We start from the raw sequence: 21,228 nt of genomic DNA, 5'->3' as shown, positions 1-21,228 counted from the left end.
TGTCAGTTTGCTGAGAATGATGGTTTCCAGGTTCATCCATGTCCCTACAAAGGACATGAACTCATCGTTTTTGATGGCTGCGTAATATTCCATGGTGTATATGTACCACATTTTCCCTATCCAGTCTATCATCGTTGGGCATTTGGGTTGGTTTGGGCATTTGCTATTGTAAACAGTGCTGCAATGAACATTCGTGTGCATGTGTCCTTATAGTAGAATGATTTATAATCCTTTGGATGTATACCCAGTAATGGTGTAGTGGTGAATTCTAAGATTTTGGTGCACTCATCACACAAGTAGTACACATTGTAACTAATGCATAAGTTTTTAGCCCTAGCTGCCCTCCCACCCTCCCCCTTCTGAGTCTCTGAAGTCCACTACATCACCCTGTATCCCTTTGAATATTGACAGCTTAGTTCCCAATTATGAGTGAGAACATACAGTTTTTGGTTTATCATCCCCATGTTACTTAATTTAGAATAATGGCCTCCAGTTCCCTACAAGTTGCTACAAAAGACATTATTCTCTTCCTTTTAATGGCTAAGTAGTAATCTAAGTGTATCTACCACATTTTCTTCATCCACTCTTTAGTCAATGGGCACGTAGGTTACTTGCAAACCTTTGCAATTGTAAATTGTGCTGCTATAAACGTATGTGTGCAAGTGTCTTTTTCATATAATGACTTTTTTTCCTTTGGGTAGATACCCAGCAGTGAGATTGCTGGGTTGAACAGTAGATCTAGTTTTAGCTCTTTAGGGAATCTTCATACTGTTTTCCATAGAGCTTGTATTAATTTACATTCCTACCAGCAATGTGTAAGCATTCCCTTTTCCCCAAATCCATGCCAATACAGATTTTTTTTTTTTTTTTTTTTTTTACTATTTAATAATGACCACTCTTGTAGGAGTAAGGTAGTGTCTACAGACCTTTCAAAGTCCTGTTTAGTACCTGCATTGCCTCTTGAAAAAGTTCACAATGTGATTCTGTACTCACTACTTTGTCCTTTCAATATGCTAGCAATGCTTCTAGTGTGCCATCTTGAAAAAAGTCAAAAATAAATTACTTATTTTTGACAATTATATTTTAATTGCCCATAGGAAAAAAAAAAGCTAGCTTTTTAAAAGTTATTTTCTTTCAAGCAAAGCAAAGTTTACCCTAAATCAGCCAATTCATCCTAACTCATGCATGTGAATCACTGGAGGCAGGATATGGTCACACTGAGCTTGATTTTGCCCTGTTGCTGGTGGCCCAGCTGGTTTAAACACACACATGTTCCCAGGGTTTACAATTGCCATCTGTCTATATCCCGGAATACAGAGGCTCAGATCTAAGTACATAAGCTCATAGGAAGTTGTATAATGTTCTCTGGGAGCCCAGCATCCAGCCTCCTCAGGTTCCTCCTCCTCACACAAACCATGTATCAACAATATAAAAGCACAGATAACAAAAAGCTAAAAGTTAAACATGGTTTTTCCCTCTCCTTTAAATATCTAGGAGGTAACAAGCTTGTTTGAATAGAAACTCTAGGCTTGAAAAAAATATGCTTGTATAATAATACATTCTGACTCTTCCGAAGATATTTTTACTTTTATTTCACAGAGTTTTAAAGCTAGGTTTATTCACCTAAGGTTATATCAGATCACTTAAACTAAAATGCATTTGAGTTCGTTTTTATTTTTTATCTTTACAAAAGACTAAGATATGTTGTCTACTACTAAAAATAAATTTATGTAGGCTGCAGACTAGATTTTAGGTTTGAATGTTTCTACACTCATGTGGGCGGACAAAATATTCATTACTGCTAAAACTAGATTTGTTGCATTTTTTTCTAACTTGGTCTTCAGGTTTTTCTCTGGATGGTGGTTATAAACTCTAACCCTGGCCTGGCAGGTTTATCAAGAGTGTAACTGAATTGTTTGCAACTCAATGGATAAATGCTGTGGAGATGGATACACTATTCTCTATAATGTGCTTATTTCACATTGCATGCTTGTATCAAAATATATCATGTACCCCATAAATACATATACCTACTATGCAGCCATAAAAAATTTTAGAAAAAAAGCTATCAACTCTCTAGGAAAGCCCTGATAGAGGGCCAGGTGAGTGGGATAATTAAATTCAAGTATTTCAGTTAGATGAGACAGATGAGAGACAGGATAATTAAAAAATGGTAACAAAAAATCGTAGGAATTTAATACAAGATTTTACACATAAATACACAAACGAGCCTAGGAGAAAATTAAGATATCATTGCCATTTACTGCCAATTTTGATCTGACTTGATCAGACATCAGACATCTGAGACTTTTTTTTTTTTTTTTTATCTAAGCATGTGAAGAAACTAAGAGGACAGGAAGCCAGAGATTTCCCTGGAGTAACACCCATTTTTTGCAACCAGTGTCAGTTACCTTGGAAATGGCAGCTCTTGACAGCGACTTTTTAGTGACTCTAAACGCAAAGTTCTGGTGTTCTGTCACACTATAAAGTAACACTTGTTACTCCCAAAAGCCAGAGATCACGGAACTCCAGGCAAAAGATAAAAGAGCTTCACACTTTAGAGGAACCCATCTATGACTCTTGGGACTCCATGAGAAAGACAGGATCTCCAAAGAGGGTTTAATGGTGTCCATTTTGTGTTCCTCAAACGATCTCAAGGATGCTACAAGTCTACTTGAATTCCCTACATATGGTAGCCAGGACTCTAACGTTACCCATTAGAGTTCTTATTCATTGACCACCAAATGGAGAAAGCAGGGGCTGAAAAAAGCCAGTGAAAGGAAAAAAGGAGGAGAATCAAATTGAATTAGTCTTAAAGGAGTCAGGTTAGGGAAAGTCCAAGTTTTCTATAAAGGCCAATGAAGTTCCAGTTAGCAAGGTTTCAAGAAAAAGGGGTTCACTTGACTTAGACGTTCCCATGGAAGAAATATAATTCAAAATAGAAAGAAGAGAAAGGCGTTCTTTTTTTTTTTTTAAAGTATAACTTGAACATCAGCTTTTAATTAAGCTTACCTTTGACCATAGAGATCTTTTTGAAAAAAATATTTTTTAAATCTCTTAACATATTTTAGCAAGAAGGAACATACAATATTTCCGGTTTTCAAAACATTTTTTCTTCTTCTTTTTTATTTTTATTTTTTTTAATTTGAGACACAGTCTCAGTCTATCACCAAGGCTGGAGTATAGTGACACAGTCTCAGTTTATTGCAACCTCTGCCTCCCGGGTTCAAGAGATTATCTTGCCTCAGCCTCCCAAGTAGCTGGGACTACAGGCATGCAACACCACGCTGGGCTAATTTTTTGTATTTTTGTAGAGACAGAGTGTCACCATGTTGGACAGCCTGGTCTCAAGCTCCTGACCTCAGGTGATCTGCCTGCTGCAGCCTCCCCAAGTGCTGAAATCACAGTCGTGAGCCACCACTCCTGGCCCCCTTTTTTTTTTAAATTGAAGGTTTCTATGAATTGAGTCAGATACAAAACCAATAACACTTTTATGTCTTAACCAAGAACGCACAAAGTGTCTCCAAAGAGGATTAAGAAGCAGGGCTTAGAAGATCCAGTGCCACTCCCAAAGACAATTAAAAGAAAAGAAAAGGCTTAATTAACTCCTTGATAGCTGGCAGTAAGCAATATGCTAGCTCAAAATGAAATCCAACTCATATTCTGTAGGGCCACATTATTTTAATGAGGGCCACCAACCTTTTGATTGGCTGCTTGGACACACAGGCCCAACAGTCTGCATGCTCATAAGGAACAACAAACCAAACCAAGTTCTTAGGACACAAGATGAGACAAGCAGGAACGCAATAGCTCTTCATGGAAGAGAATGGATCAATAACAAATGGGTGCCTCAAAACTAAATGTACAGAAGAAGAGTCACAATACAAATGCTTTTCTCCTGCTAACCTGAGTTTGGAAAGGAAGAAATGAAGAAAGAATGAGAGCTTCTCTTCTTAACTGGGCACTACAGGCAGAGATCCAGAACTGACCCTGGTAGAACTTCTAACCTTACTTTGCTGGCTTTTTGTCAGTTCTCTCAGAACCTCATTTTTAGGTTTCTGAGCAATCAGATGCCTAACCATCTCATCATCATCATCATCAGAGCTGTAGAAGTGGAAAGGGGATGATTCTTTTCCTATTTGTCATAAAGGTCATGGCCAGCACCCCTATAACAAAGACAGGTTAACAAGAGAAAAGCATAACACAATCATTTGAACATAGTTTACATGACACGGGAGGCATAAGAATGAAGAAAACACACAGGGGAAACTATTCATTTTATGCTTAGTTTCAATAGAGAAATGATAGCTGTGTAGACTGGACAAAAAAAAATATTATCTAACACTAATAGACTGAGGAATGAAACCCAGCAAGATGTGTCCGGCTTCTTTGTGGCCTCTCCGTGCAGCATTCTTTCCTTCCATTTATGGAGCAGGACTCTTTTATTCTTTCTTTCTTTTTTTTGAGATGGAATCTCGCTCTGTTGCCCAGGCTGGAGTGCAGTGGCATGATTTCAGTTCACCACAACCTCTGCCTCCTGGGGTCAAGTCATTCTCCCTCCTCAGTACCTTGAGTAGCTGGGATTACAAGCACTTGCCAACATGCCTGGTTGACTTTTTGTATTTTTAGTAGTGGCCGTGCATGGTGGCTCATGCCTGTAATCCCAGCACTTTGGGAGGCCGAGATGGGCAGATCATGAGGTCAGGAGGTCGAGACCACACTGACTAACATGGAGCAGGACTCTTTCTAGAATGGGGTACCTATAACCTAAAATCAAACAAGCTAGGTCAGAGAATTTCTTTATGGCCAATTCTTATGCCAAAATTAGGGGGAAAGTTAAGGTAATAGTTTTAGGTTTTATAGCTGGCTTTGGAGAAAAGTTCTGGTTTTGATGTCCTACCTTGTGGAAGAAGATTCTAGTTTCTATAGCTTGCCTTGGAGGAGAATGAGGTAGAGAGATGGCAAGGCAGGAGACAGAGTTTCTGAGGCTTTTACTTTGGAGTGTTGTTTTCTGATCTCTTACACTCTATTAAAATTTGGTTAGAAAGATACATTATGGTCTTTTTTTTTTTTTTTTTTTTTTTTGAGACAGAGTTTCACTCTTGTTACCCAGGCTGGAGTGCAATGGCGCAATCTCGGCTCACCGCAACCTCCGCCTCCTGGGTTCAGGCAATTCTCCTGCCTCAGCCTCCTGAGTAGCAGGGATTACAGGCATGTGCCACCATGCCCAGCTAATTTTTTGTATTTTTAGTAGAGACGGGGTTTCACCATGTTGACCAGGATGGTCTCGATCTCTTGACCTCGTGATCCACCCGCCTCGGCCTCCCAAAGTGCTGGGATTACAGACTTGAGCCACCGCGCCCGACACATTACTGTCTTTATACTAACCATCAATGTGCACTCAAATAAGTGGTGTCATTCTTCAGAAGGGTCCTGCATTGTACAGTTGTGAGCATTTGGACACAAAATTTAAAAGGACATTTTTCTTGTTGGGTCCTATTGTAGTGCTTATGTGAGTCACAGAAAAACACAATTCCAATCTATCACTGTAGTATTTTCTGTTTTTGGTGTATACAGTCTGGTTTAGGTTGATTTTAATTTTTTCGGTCTATGAATGTCCAATTGTTCCAATACTATTTATTGAAAAAAAAAAAACCCTCCTCCATTAGGTTGCATTTGTGCAAACAGTTGGGCAGTCTCCAACTGCAAGATCCACTCTTCCCTTAGTCTTCAGCCTGCCAATTTACCTTTCAGACTTTCCAGTTTCTATAATCACATAATCATGTGAACTGATGTCTTAAAAGTCTCTCTCTCTCAGTAGACATATAGATAGATAGATAGGTATAGATAGATAGAGACATAAAAGGATACAAATATTATGTATATTTTCATGCATCTATACTTGTAAATATCCTGTCGGTTCTCTTTCTTTGGAGAACCATGACGACTATGGATTTTGTTACCAAAAACGGTTCTAGAGGAACAAAGTTTTAAGGATGAGTTTTCTGAATAGCTTCTGGAGATTTTTGAATTAGTTCTCTAATTGATTTAAATTTATAGACACTGCTGTGCTATCAAATAGTAATGAGTCTATTTCCAAAGGTGAAGAGAGTACTGAGAGTCCATGGCATATTGTGGCAATAAAGGTACACAAAATATCACAATTGGATACTCCTAATCAAATACTTATAAGTGGTAAGATTTTGAACAACTATGTATCTGGTATTTTAGAACATTCTTAACAAACTAATGACTCTAAGGAAACAGGCTGATTGTTCCTATTCTTGCTGAAGAAAGTGGAGAAAACAGAGTATAAGCTCAGGTATTCCAACTGTCAGCCCAAGTGCCACATAAATGACCTGAAAGTTTCGATGTCTGCCCTGAAATAAACCTTTATTGTTCACACCCTCAGAGATGAGATTGCTGAAAACCAAACCCAGAGTTTCATTTGGTGAGTGACTGAATCCACAACCCAAATTGAGTTTCTGACCTCAGAAAGTGTCTGCTGTTAAAGTGTGATCATTGATTGGAAAGAAATGAAGTCCTAAAACTTCAAATGGGATATCTGGGCAGACTGTGATGAACCTAAGGGCACTGAGTCCTTGAATTTTCACGAGCCTTCTCTGTAAGTAGAGAAGCCTCTGGAACCCCATCTAAGGAGATTAATCCTACATTGCCCAAGGAACCTGTAATGGCTCCCTTAAGGTTATTGCCTTGCAAGATACTCCCGATTCTTCTCAGGATCCACCTTCAACACTACTCTTTGCTTCTACACCTATAACTAGACTCAAGTCCCAAAAGGGACTGAAAGGTGAAATACAAAGTGTGATTCATGTGGTGTGTTACACTTCAAAAAAACTACATTTTTTTTCCAATTTACATATGTGATATCATAGTGGAAGAAACTTAAGGTTGGAATATGCTACATTTATTGATAGAAGCCCACTAAGCAGTGAATCTCAATTTACGTTTGTAGTCCAGGAGTTTACAAAGTGCTCCAGTAGTTTATTTGATTGGTTGCCTGAAACATGGATCAAAAGATGGTCCTCAACAAATGAAGGAGAGATGTCAAAACTTTTTTTGGTATGCTGTGGGTGAAGGAATTAAAGCACTTAGAGAGATTGGCAAGTAATTTGTCTTTTAAGACCTGCTAATCCATCTCAGTAGGGTCCAAATAACAAACCTTTTACCATGAGAAAAATGTTAGGGGACCTTTAGCATCCTTGAAGAGCTCTATAGTCATCCTTCTTCGTGAATCAGAACTTACAGTGGAAACTACTGTTACTGAATTGGGAAATCTAAATGCAATAAGGGAAATTGGATCTTAAGGTGGCAGGGGCCAAGTGGCAGCACTCGATTCCCCCCAAAAAGTGGGCATGGTTATCCTAATGGACAACATAGTCAAAGAAGTAATCAGAATAGTCTGATTTGAAGAGACCTATGGCTCTGGGTATTTAATCACAGTGTTCCTAAAAAGTGAAATTCATAGAAAACTTACTAAATTCTCACATTATCTGTACAAACAGAAAATGTTTAGGTAAAGTGAACAAACATCTAGCTTGAATCATAAAAAGAGATAGTAGTTGTGACCTTTTAACCAATTCCCAAATATGAAGCCAGTTTACAGACTCAGAACCCCTTTGATAAAAGAAAGACCAGATCCACTTGAGAAAGGAATCTGTTACATTGTCAAAATATTTCACAGTTAATCTTACTACGAACCTTCTCCCAAGAGATATATGTCCTTTCACCATGATAACTGTGCAGTGAGAAAAAGGATATAATCAGAAACTTTCAGGAATTACCACATATTGGCTCTGAATTGACACTAATAACATCACTCTGTTGCACCAAAGTAAGAACTTACGGAGATCAATGATGTTTTAGCTCTGGTCCATCTTCAGGGTCTAGAGGATGCCCCAAATCATTCTGTGGTTAATTTCCTATTTCCATAATCTACAATTGGTATAGATAATCTCAGGAACTGGCACAGTCTCCAGATGAGTTCCCTGACTTGTGAAATAAAAGTTATTATGGTAGGAAATGTCAGGTGGGAGCCAGTATGTATAAGTACATTCTTACACTGCTATAAAGATATCACCAAAGATTGGGTAATTTACAAAGGAAAGAGGTTTAATTGACTCACCGTTCTACATGGTTGGGGAGGCCTCAGGAAACTTACAATCATGGTGGAAGGTGAAGGGGAGGCAAGAATCTTCTTCACATGGCAGCAGAAGAGAGAATAGTGAGCAAGGGAAATGCCAGATGCTTATAAAACCATCAGATCTCATGAGAACTCACTCACTATCGCAAGAACGGCATGGGGGAATTATAGCCCCCATTATCATGTGGGGATTACAATTCCCAATGCTATTTGGGTGGGGGCACATGTGGGGATTTGACATGTTGGGATTATAATTCCAGATGATATTTGGGTGGGGACACAGAGCCAATCCATATCACAGTGGAACTGCCACTACCCGGGAGAATAGAAAACAAAAAGCAATGTCATACTCCTGGATAGATTCTAGTAACTAGCATTACCACAGTGGGCATTAAGGATGCAGGAGCAGTGATAATCACCATATCTCTATTCAAGTCACCTACTTGGTATGCACACAAAACAAATTTTGGATGATTACAATAGATTATCATACTCTTAACCTCGTGCTGACTCCAACTGCAGCTGCTGTACCAAATGTGATTCTACTGCATGAAAAAATCCATATATGGATTTATAATTTCACCTGATACGACCAACAATCAAACTTCACTGTCCTAACTCAGGAGTATATTAACTATTTGGTCTTAAGTCATAATTTTTTCAGAGATTTTGACCACATATTTTTTCAGAGATTTTGACCACTACGAAAGTCACACTGGTCCAATACACTGATAACATTATGATGATTGCATCTATAGAACAAGAAATAGCAATCATTCTGGGTTAATTGGTAAGATATTTGCCTGTAAGAGAGTAGAAAATAAATCTCAATAAACATCAGAGACCTTTATTAGAGTGAAATAGCTATAGTACTGTGATTGTATCAAGTAAATATGTCCCTTATAAGCTAAAGAATAAGTTTTTGCATGTGACCCCTCCCACAATCAAAAAAAGTGGCACAATGCTTATGGATCCATTTTGGACATTAAAGGCAACGTATTTCTCATTCATGTATACTATCTTGGCCTATTTATTGAGTAACCCAAAAAGCTGTCAGTTTTGAGTGGGGTTCAGAGCAAGAGAAGACTCTGCAGCAGGTGCAGGACGCTGTGCAAGCTTCTCTGTCACTTGAGCTATATGATGAAGCAGATAAAATGAAGTTTGAAATGTTCGTGTCACAGTTGCTGTTTGGAGCCTTTGGTAGGACCCTATAGCTAAATCACAGTGCAGGGCCTCAGGAATTTGGAGGAAACTCTGCTATTTTCAGCAGATAACTACTTTTCTTTTGAGAGACAGCCCTTGGCCTACTATTGGGCCATGACAAAATCTGAATGCTTAACCACAGGCCACCAAGTTACCATGTAGCTGAAGCTGCCCATAATTAACCAGATGTTCTCCGACCTACCAAGCCATAAGGTTAAGGAATTATAGCAGCATTTCATTATGAAATGGAAGCAGTAACTCCAGACTGAGCTTCAGCAGGCTCTAAATGCAAAGATGGGTTATATGAAGTGGTGACCTAAATGCCTATGGGCCCCACTCCTGCTGCATTGCCTTGTCTCTCTCAGCCTGCACCTATCGCCTCTTTGGAAGTTTCCTGTGATCATCTGACAGGGGAAGTGAAGATCTGGACCTAGTTTGCAAATGGTCCTGCTTGATATGTAGGCATTAGCTAAAAGTGGATAGTTAGAGCACTGCAGCCCCGTTCTGTACATACCTGAAAAACAGTATTGAAGAAAAATCCTCCTAGTGGGCAGAACTTTAATAAGTGCACCAGGCTGTTTACTTTGTTTAGAAGAAGAAATGGCCAGATTTGCAGTTGTATGTCAACCCATGACAATAGTTTGGCTTAAAGGTTAGAAAATTCATAGAACATCATTTGAAAATAGTTGACAAGGAAGTCTGGGGAAGAGGTACGTAGATAGACCTCTCTGAATGAATGAGAATTTGAAGATATTTGTATCCCATATGAATGCTCAACAATGGGTGACCTTAGAAGACAAAATTTTTAATAATCAAGTGGATAAGATCACCCATTCTGTGGAAGATACCAAACAGCCTCTTTCCCAGCCATCCGTATAATTTCCCAGTGGGCTCATGAATAAAGTGGCTCTGCTGACAAGGATAGAGTTTATGCCTCGTCTCAGCAACATGGTCTTCCATTCACCAAGGCTGGCCTGACTATAGCCACTCCTGAGTGCGCAATCTGCTAGCATCAGAAACCAACACTGAGCCTTTGATATAACACCCTTCTTTGCAGTGATCAGCAAGAAGATTACATTGGAACACTTCCATTATGGAAAGTGTAGTGTTTTTGGTTTTTTGTTTGTTTTTTCTTACTGGAACAAAAACTCATCTGGAAATGGATTTTCCTTTCCTGCACGTGCAATGCTTCTGCTACAACTACCATCTGTGGACTCACAGAACACCTTAGCATGCATTCCACACATATTGCTTCTTATCAAGGAATCCACTTCACAGAAAATAAGGTGTGGCAATGGGCCCATGTTTATGGAATTCATCGATCTTACTATGTTTCTCACTATTATAAAGCAGCAGGCTTAATAGAACAGTGGTATGGCCTTTTGAAGACTCAGTTCCTATGCCAACTAGGGTTACTATCTTGAAAGGCTGGGGTAGGATTCTTCAGTACACTTTTTATTCTCTGAATCAGCATCAAATTTGGTGCCATTTTTCCAAAAGCTAGGATTTCTGTGTCCAGAATTCAAGGAGTAGAAATGGTAGTGGCACGATTAGCTATTACGCCTAGTGATGCTCTTTGCATCCTGTTGCCATGACCTTATGCTCTGTTGGCCTAAAAGTCTTATTTCCAAAGGGAAAATTCTTCTTCCAGGAGACATTATAATGATTACTTTGTACTTGACTTTAAGAATACTACGTGGACACTTTGAGATTCTTATCCCATTTAATCAACAGGCAACTAAGTGAGTTATTGTGCTGCCTGAGGAGATTGATCTTGATTACCAAGTGGAAATTAAACTGCTGCTTAACAATAGCATAAGAAGTACAGGAGTCTGAAATACAGGAGATCCCTTGGAGTATCTCTTAGTGTCACCATTCACTGTGATTAAAGTGAGTGGAAAACTACAACGACCCAATTCAGACAAAACTACTAATAAAGCAGGCATTTCTGAAATGAAGTTTTGTTTATGCCACCAGGTAAATAGCCATGACCAATCAAGGTGTTTGCTGAAGGCAAAGGAAATGTTGAATGGGTAGTGTAAGAAGGTAGTTGTAAATAGAAATGCTTCTCCAGTTACAATGGAGTTTCTTCCTGATAAACCCATTATAAGTTGAAAATATTGTAAGTCAAAAATGCATTTAACACAGGTAACCTACCATACATCATAGCTTAGCTTAGCCTACCTTAAACATGCTCAGAACAGTATTATGAGACAGTATCGTACAACATATTGCTGGCTTGGGAAAAGATCAAATTTCAGAATTTAAAGCATGATTTTTACTAAATATATATCACTCTCACATCATCATCAAGTTGAAAAATTGCCAGCAAAAAATTGTAAGTTGGAGATTGTCTGTATATACCATGACTATATGATGAGTTACAAAAGTGAGGATGTAATTATAAAAAATATTTTTTCTTATTTTACTGCAAATATATTTATATGTATTTGTAGAAATATATATACATATATACATATATACATTCAACTATCTCTACAATGTTGAGTAAATATCATTTTTATTCTATCTCTTATTCTCTTTTTATATAATGTAAGGCATTTTTACTTAATAGCATAATATTTGAGCATTTTAACTGTATATTATAATAACTAAATTCTGGAATATCAAGAAGAAAAGTGAATATTAAAGATTTTGCATCCTTTTCTGGAGAAAGTGTTGGTGTATTTTTGGTTGTATGAAGTAAAATGTATCATGTTAGGCAGAAGTATAACTTTTTAATTTTGTGTATTTTGAGATTATAGTTTGATATGCATGTGCATGCCAGATGGACAAAGGGTAGACTTGTGATGGTTAATTTTATGTGTCAATTTGGATAGGCTATGTACTAGCCTATTTAGTGAAACATATTAGGATGTTGCTGTGAAGGTATGTTTTAGGTGAGATTAACATTTAAGTTAGCAGACTTTGAATAAAGCAGATTACCCTCTATAATGTGGGGGAGCCTCATGCAATCATTTCCAGGATTTAAGGAAAAGGCTGATCTTCTCTGAGAAAAAGGGAATTTGCCCACTGACTTCCTTAGCATTTGGGCTGCAACATAGACTCTTCCAAGAGTCTCTAGCCTACTTGCTGTTCTACGAGCCGGGACTTGCCAGCCTCACAATTTTGTAGACAGTTTCTTAAAGTAAATGCTTTCTCCTCCCCTGACCACCCCCACCCCCCACCCCCCCCACACACACATTCTATTGGTTCTATTTTTTTTTTTCTAGAGAACACTGTCTACTATAGGAACAAAATGCCATAATCAGATTGCACCAATCACAATTTATCCCTGAAACAGGAAGAAGCCTAATGTCTTCTAATGCCTGGACAGAACTGGGGATTTGTTGGCAAAGAAAAATATGGAGAGTGTATATTCAGTGGAAACAAATTGTGTCTGCTACAATCGTATTTTTGATGTCTGCAATCTTGACTGTGAAATTGAATATTTTTACTAAGCACAACTTTGTACCAAAAAAGAATACATCCTTCAATGAGGAAACACAAATGATCAGACTGCTTTCCTTATTTCTTTTCTCCTGCCCCAATTTTAGGGATATGCAGAGGGAAAGACTATAGTGAAAGAAAACCGTCAATTCTATGGGAATTTGTCCAGTTAAATAATGTGTACTGGCATAATTGTACCAACAGTTAAAAAACAAACAGTAACAGATCTTTATTGAGCACCTCTTGTTTATAGGTTCTGGAGACATAATATTTGATAAAACAGGAAGAAAAGAATAGCCCCCAGAGATTACATTCTAGTGTTGTGCAAATTCATTGTATTAATCCCTAATGTGCCAAGTAAATACGTCTCTTTCCATCTGATTCTTAAAGTATTTTTAATGGCTTTATTAACACATAAATCACATGGATAATGGGTACAAAAAATAGTTAGAAAACATGACTAATATCTAGTATTTGATACTACAACAGGGTGACTATCATCAATCATAATTTAATTGCACATTTTATAGTAACTACAAGAGTATAACTCGACTGTTTGCAACACCAAGGATAAATGCTTGAGAGATGGATATTCCATTTTGCATGATGGAATTATTTCATATTGCATGTCTTTATCAAAATATCTAATGTATCCCACAAATATGTATACCTACTATGTACCCACAAAAATTAAAAATTAAAAAGATGTAATTTACATGCCATACAATTTATGCATTTAAATTTTATAGTTTAATTTTTTTGTGTGTATTCAATAATATGTGAAACCTTCATCACAGTCAATTTAGACCTTCCCATCAGCCCCCAAGGAAACCTCATTCTATTACATTTTTGTGGATTCGTCTGTTTCTCTATTCAGCTCCATCGGTTTTGATTTCATTTAATTTTAGGTTATCTTGTTTTGTGCTTACCCATTTAAAATCATCATAACATTTTGGTTTGTTGATCTATTTATCATTATCTAATGTTCCTCATTGTCACTAGTAATTTTCATTGCACTAAAGTTTTACTGTTGCCACTGTGGCTGTAAACCCAACCCCTGCATCACACCCACTGCTGCATACTGGTGTGATGCAGGGGATGAGTTGGCCCCTGGATCTCTGGTGGTGACTTAGCCATAGGCAGTTCAATCATCTTGTTCCAGCAGGTACGGGTTTTCTCATTAAGTCCCAGCTAGGATTCTCATTCCCCTCCACCACATGCCCCACCCCCCATTAACTGTTGCCCCAGAGCTAACCTCTTGGCAGTTCTGGGTTTCAGATATCTGTGATGTTCCATCCAGGATATACGGAAGATAAAAGAAAGAAAAAAAAAACCACAAAATTCACCATGATTATGTTCTTCAAGTCCTGATATCCCTAGGCATTCCACCTTTCATTCCACCCTTCAGAATTCTTCATTTTGAATTATTTCTAGGGCATTTGGTTTTATTAAGTGGGAGAGAAAGGAAAAGGAAAGTCTAGGCCATCTTGTCTCAGAACCAGACCTCTACATCCATATATAAAATATGTATCTAAGGTACGCATGCAGGAGGTTTACTGAAAAGTGTTCTTGTGATTAACACCTGTAATAGTGAAGGAAGCAGGATTGGCAGTGGCAGAAGTTCAATAGCAATGCAACCACTACAACTCCCTGTTGTGTATACAGGGAGTGCTGGAGCTGAAATCATCTTTCAGAGTTTCTAGGTGAAGCAAAGGATGGAGCATTTGGAATCTAAGCAATAATCATTGGAAGTAAGCTACCTGCAGGATGGAAGTACAATCTTGGGAGAGGTAGTTTACTTTCAGAGGGTGATTTTTTTAGAGTGTCTAAGCTGTGAGCCATTGGCAACCAACATTCCTGACAGTTTAGGGAATGAATTCCCAGATCTGCCAAATAGATGTGAGCACCCACTACACTTAGGAAACTTGCAAAACTTTCAGAATGAGACTCTAAAACAGGATATTCTGATTAGGAAAATCTATACTTGAACATGGGATATCTGCAATTTAAAAATCTCCACAAGTATTTCTGGTATACAATCAGGGTTGAAAACTGCCTGTCTATTTGGTTAATTACCAGCATGGTTCTGATGGATACAGGCATGAAGGAGATGGAAAAGAAGAAAAAGATAAGTATGAAGTGGGATGAATCTGTGAACATGTTTAGAAAGCGTTCATCTTTTAGTGAGTCATGAAGGAAATATAATGATTTAATTGATGGTGATAAAGAGAATTTTCAGTGAATGTGTAATCAAGCAGTATAAGTGAAAACACAACATGCACAGAAAATTCCAGAAGTAGTAATCATATAGTGATTTTAATTATATGCTTTATACACAGATCTGGGACTAGATTTCTGAGATGTGAATCATGTGCTGTGTGACATTCTATAAGACAGTGGTCCCCAACTCTTTTGGTACCACGGACCTGTTTTGTGGAAGGCAATTTTTCCATGAATGGGTATAGGGTAGGGCTGGGGTTCTACCTCAGATCAAATCATCAGATATTATATTCTCATAAAGAATACACAACTTAAATTCCTCACATGTGCATTTCACAATAGGGTTCACACTCTTATGAGAATATAATGCCACCACTGATCTGACAGGCAGTAATTCTCACTAGCCTGCTGCTTACCTCCTGCTCTGCAGCCCAATTCCTAACAGGCCACAGAGCAGTACCAGTCTGTGGCCCCAGGGTCAGGGATCCCTGCTGTAAGATACTGAAACTTTCAAAGTCTTCCTTCTACATAATGAAAAGTTCCTTCATTCAATAATGATTTATTGAATGCCTACCATATATGAATCATATTTTTAGGTACTGGTGTACTGTGTTGAACAACACAGTCATAGTCTCTATTCTTGTAGGCATAATATGTACCTCTTAAAATTGTTGCCTGGATATAATATATTGCATATACAAGGACTTATCATGCTGCTTAGCACATATGAGCTCAGTGAATGCTAGCTGTTTTTTGTGTTAATAGTATCATTATAGCTGGAGCAGGATGTCTAGTGACCTGTAAATAGATAGTAAATATGAGGTACAGTAAGATATTTCAAACCAAATTTAAGACTTTTGACTTAAATTCATAAATTACAGAAAGGAGTTGTGGCTTACTTTTCTTTTTTAAGTTATATTTGATTTCTAATTGCAAATAATAATTTTACGTGTGTATGGGTACAATGCAATGTTTTGTTACATGTTTACATTGTGGAATAATCAAATATGGTCAATTAACGTATTTATCACACACAAATACTATTATTTATTTGTGGTGACAGCATTTAAAATCCTTTCTTTAGCTGTTTTGATATAAACAATACAGTATAATCAATTACAACTTAAGTATAGTAGAAAAGTTCCTGAACACAAGAAAATTCATGTATGAAAAGCCAACAGCAAACACCATACTCGATGTGAAAAGTTGAAGGGTTTTCCTCTAAGATAAGAAAAAAGACAAGAATGTGGCCTGTCTTTCTAAAACTTTTTTTTTAAACATGGCAAATACGTTTAAAATTTAACTTACTGTCCAAGACACCAAAATAGTTAAATGGAGATAATTTATTTAAGAATGGAAGATGGAAAAATTGCACATTTATATGAAGAAAAGAAATTCCACATCCTCACATCATATGTAAAAAATAATTCAAAATGGACCACAGAGTTAAAGGTAAAATTTCAAAATACAAGGTATGAGAAAACACTACAATACATCCATTAATTAAGTGAAGGTAAGGAAATCTTAAGTCATAAGAAATAATAAGCATAAGAAAAAATACTGAAAAACTAGACTTCACCAAAATGTAAAACTTCTTAGCAAAATACCTTGTTAAGAAAATTAATACGTGAGGTGCAGTGGCTCATGCCTGTAATCCTAGCACTTTGGGAGGCTGAGGCAGGTGGACTGCCTGAGCTCAGGAGTTCGAGACCAGCCTGGGCAACATGGTCAAACCCTGTCTCTACTAAAAATACAAAAAATTAGCCGGACATGGTAGCATGCACCTGTAGTCCCGGCTATGTGGAAGGCTGAGGCAGAAGAATTGCTTGAACCTAGGAGGTGGAGGTTGCAGTGAGCCAGATAATGCCATTGTACTCCAGCCTGGGCAACTGAGTGAGACCCCAGGTCTCAAAACAAAACAAAAAAACAAAAATTAATAGGCAAAACAAAACTCAAAAGTAGCAGAAAATATTTAAAAAGTATACATATGACAAAATACTGGTATTGCTCGTATATTTTAAACAAACAAATCTATTTAAAAACAACAATTTTTTTTTAAATAGAGAAATATTATAACACAGTCCATTTAAACAAACCTTTTTTTTTTTAAGAAATAGGGAAGGATTCTAACAGACACTTTACAATTAACATGAAAAAGTCATCAGAAAGATTTTTTTTCATATTGAATATACAGTGTGGTACATTCAGCAGAGTGGCTAAAATTACAAATAAAGACTAACAATACTAAACACCATTTGAGTATGAAGCAAGTGAACTCTGAGTGTTAGTGAGAGTGTAAAAAACCACACTGCATTTGGATACATTTAGCAGACTCTTAAAAATCTAAATAGTACCTATTATTAACAGTCAAGAACTGGACATATAGGCATCCATCAATAGGAGAGCAGATTAACATTATGTGGATAACTAATATTATTAGATCTATTAAAATCTTCATCTACCCCTAAATCCTTGTCAACCATGGGTCTTTTCAACATCGTTATAGATTTGCCTTTGCTGGTGTCTGGTATAACTGCAATCATATGGTATGAAGCCTTTTATGACTGGCTTCTTTCACTTCACAATATGAATTTTAAATTCATCTATGTTTTCTGTGGTTCGATAGCCCAATTTTAAAAATCAATAGACTTTTTTAAAGCGGTTTTTGACTTACAGAAAAATTGAGAAAAAATTACAGAGAGCTTGCTATAAGGTTTCACCCCTTCCTCCAGTTCCCATTATTATTGGTGTCTTACATTAGTGTGGAGCATTTATTACAATTGATGAGTTAATATTAATGTGTTGTTATTAACTAAAGTCCGTCATTCCCATTAGGGTTCACTCTTGGTGTTGTATATACTATGGATTTTTACAAATTCTCATATACAGTGATATGCATCCACCATTATAGTTTCATAAAGACAGTTATTGCCCTGAAAATCTACCATGATCTGAGTATTCATCTTCCCTCCTCCTCCCTAAAACCCTGGAAATCACTGATCTTTTTATTATCTAATTTTAAATTTTTCCAGGGTGTTAAAAAAGTGAAATTACATTCTATGTATCTCTTCCAGACTGGTTCCTTTCAATTAGCAATGCACATTGAAGACGTATCTAAACATTGACTGTCAAAACTAATCACCTAGATTTTGTGCTATCATCCTGAGTTCTATAGTTTTGTATTCCATATTTCTATCTATTATCCATTTTGAGATCTATGATCCATTTGTGTGTGCAAGAGAGAAACATGTAAAATATGTGTTTCGGTTCATACTTTTTGCATATGGGAGACCAAATATTCCAGCATCATTTGTTGAAAACACTATTCTTTCTCCAGTTAATTGACTTTGCTCTCTTGCCACAGGTCAGTTGAATATGTTAGCATGGTTGATTTATGGAATTTTTATATTGTTACCTGGATCTATGTTTCTGTTATTTGCTAATATTATGTAGACTTAATTACTGTAATTTTATAGTAAGTCTTGTCATCATGTGGTGTGTGTCCTCAATTTTTTTCTTCTTCAGTATAGTGTTGTCTATTCTCTTTTGCTTTATATATAAACTTTAGAATCCATTTTTTAATATATACAAACAATTTTCTGAGTTCTAAAATGGAGTGCATTGAATATACAGATGAAGTTCAGAAGAATTTGAGGCATGATAAATAAGATTAGGAGCCTATACTGGCTTGTCCCCTTGTATATAGCCTGGTGGGCTCAGTATCCCTTGCACACTCATGCATCAGCACCTAATTCTTTTGCAAGGTAAGCAGTCCTACAGGATACCAAAATACTGCCAAATGGTTACATGTTCCTTATACCTAGTACAGCCAGAGAAAGAGAAAAAAAAAGATCCCTTATTCCTCATGTAACTTCCCCAGTCTCCAATCAGTCAGCACCAAAAGTCCAAGAAATATTAACTACAAATTCCTGCCTGGGTAGGGGTGGGGGGTAGCAGGAGATTCTCTGGAGTCCCATATGGGCAGCCAGGCTCAAGGTTTAATTCAGTAAACTTTTCCTCATTTTTAACAGTAAAATAATGTGCTCCCTAGGTGGAGATTGTATACCCTAATAATGCATGTGATGCATTTTAGAGCACATAGTAAGCACATTTACCAACTGCAGGCCCACCTTTACGTACTTGATCTCACCAGTATTTGATGAATGTATATGTACAGTTCACATAAAGAGAATTCCCCTGAAGACACTGGGGCTGTCTGTCTTTTTGAGCAGCGCGCTCTGCCTCTCAGAGTGTAATTTTGCTTTGCAATTAACTTATTTGCTCACTCTTACTTTGGACTTGCAGTGAACGCAATGACTTGAACCAGGTGACTGACAACAAATGGACATCTAAATACTGAGTCTTCTAATTCATAGACACAGAGCAATGCTCCATCCATTCCTTTTTTGATTTATTTATTTTTCTCCATTTATTTAGAGGTTTGATTTCTTTCATAAGATTTTTGAAGTTTCCCCGCATAGATCCTGTATACATTTTAATAAATTTATATCTAAGTATTTCATTTCTGAGTACAATAGTGGTGGCATATTTTTTAAATTACAGTTCTTATTTCTATAACGAATTGCTGGTATATAAGACATCAATATATTTTTATTTATTATCCTTTTACTCTGCAACCTCACTATATTTATGTATTAGTTCCAGTAGTTATTTTGTCAACTCTTTGGGATTTTGTTAATTCTTTGGGATTTTCTACATAGAGAACATGTCATGTGTAAATAAATACTGTCATCTTATTTCTTCCCAGTCTATACATATTTTCTGTACTTGTCTTGTACAAACTAAGACATTCCAATAGTACGATGTTGAGTAAGTGAGAAGAGAGGACATTCTTGACTTATTCTTGATGGTGGGAAAGCATACAGTTTCTCCCTTTTAAGTATGATGATAGTTATTTGTATGGTGAACAGTGTTTTGTTAAGTGTTTTTCAACAAGTATTCTCTATTTCTTCTTTGCTGGAAGGGTTTTTTCTTTGGATCTATTGATATAATCATAAGATGTGATTCTTTTTCTTATTCTGTTATGGTAGACTATATTCTTATTAGAATGCTGAAACAGACTTGCATACCTAGAGTAAATTTTAGTAAATTTTACTGAATTTAGATTTTTAGATTTGCAGGGTTTAAAAAAATCACTTTAAATATTTTATTACACTCTCTTCTTTCTTACAAAGTTTTTGATGAGAAATGACTGTGGTTCTTATCTGTATTTCTCCATAGTAGGGTACCAGTTTTTATTATGGTTTCTTTCAAGATGTTCTCTCTTTACTTTTCTATAGTTAACATACATGCCTACGAGCTTGTTGTTAAGTTTTCCAGCTTGGTGTTGTCTGTGTTTCTTGAAACTATGGTTTGCTATGTGTTATTAATTTTGAAAGTCTTCAAGCATTATCAGTTCAAATATTCTGTTCTCCTTTTTTCTTTTGCTATTAGAATTAAGCATATGTCACACCTTTTGAAGATGTTCCACAATTCTCTTCGTTTTCTGTTTCATTATTTTGTTTAATCTTTGCACTCTAGTATGGAAAGTTTTTATTTCCTTATCATCAAGCTTGCTGATTCTTTCCTTGTACATATACTGATAAGCCTGTCAAGGGCCTTCATTTTGATTTTTTTTTTTTTTTTTTTTTTTTTTTTTTTTTTTGAGACGGAGTTTCGCTCTTGTTACCCAGCCTGGAGTGCAATGGCGCGATCTCGGCTCACCACAACCTCCGCCTCCTGGGTTCAGGCAATTCTCCTGCCTTAGTCTCCTGAGTAGCTGGGATTACAGGCATGCGCCACCATGCCCAGCTAATGTTTTGTATTTTTAGTAGAGACGAGATTTCACCATGTTGACCAGGTTGGTCTCGATCTCTGGACCTCGTGATCCACCCGCCTCAGCCTCCCAAAGTGCTGGGATTACAGGCGTGAGCCACCGTGCCCAGCCCATTTTGATTTTTAGAATGGTTTTTATTTCTGGCATTTTCTTTCTCTGTTCTTTTGTGCTACTTTTTCTTTTACCTTTAGTATCCTTAACATTTTAGTCATAGTTATTTTTATATTGTCTATCTTGCAACTCCAGTATCTATCCTGGATTTGAGTCTGGTCCTGATTCTTCCTTTGATTCTTAACATTGTGTTTCACTTGCCTTTTTGCCTGTTTTATTTTTCTTTTTCTTGAAAAGCGGGCAT

The sequence above is a fragment of the Saimiri boliviensis genome, chromosome X, assembly GCF_048565385.1.
Source record: "Saimiri boliviensis isolate mSaiBol1 chromosome X, mSaiBol1.pri, whole genome shotgun sequence".
Taxonomy (NCBI): Eukaryota; Metazoa; Chordata; class Mammalia; order Primates; family Cebidae; genus Saimiri; species Saimiri boliviensis.
The sequence above is the reverse complement of the archived record's forward strand: the minus strand, read 5'-3'. Positions refer to the sequence as shown.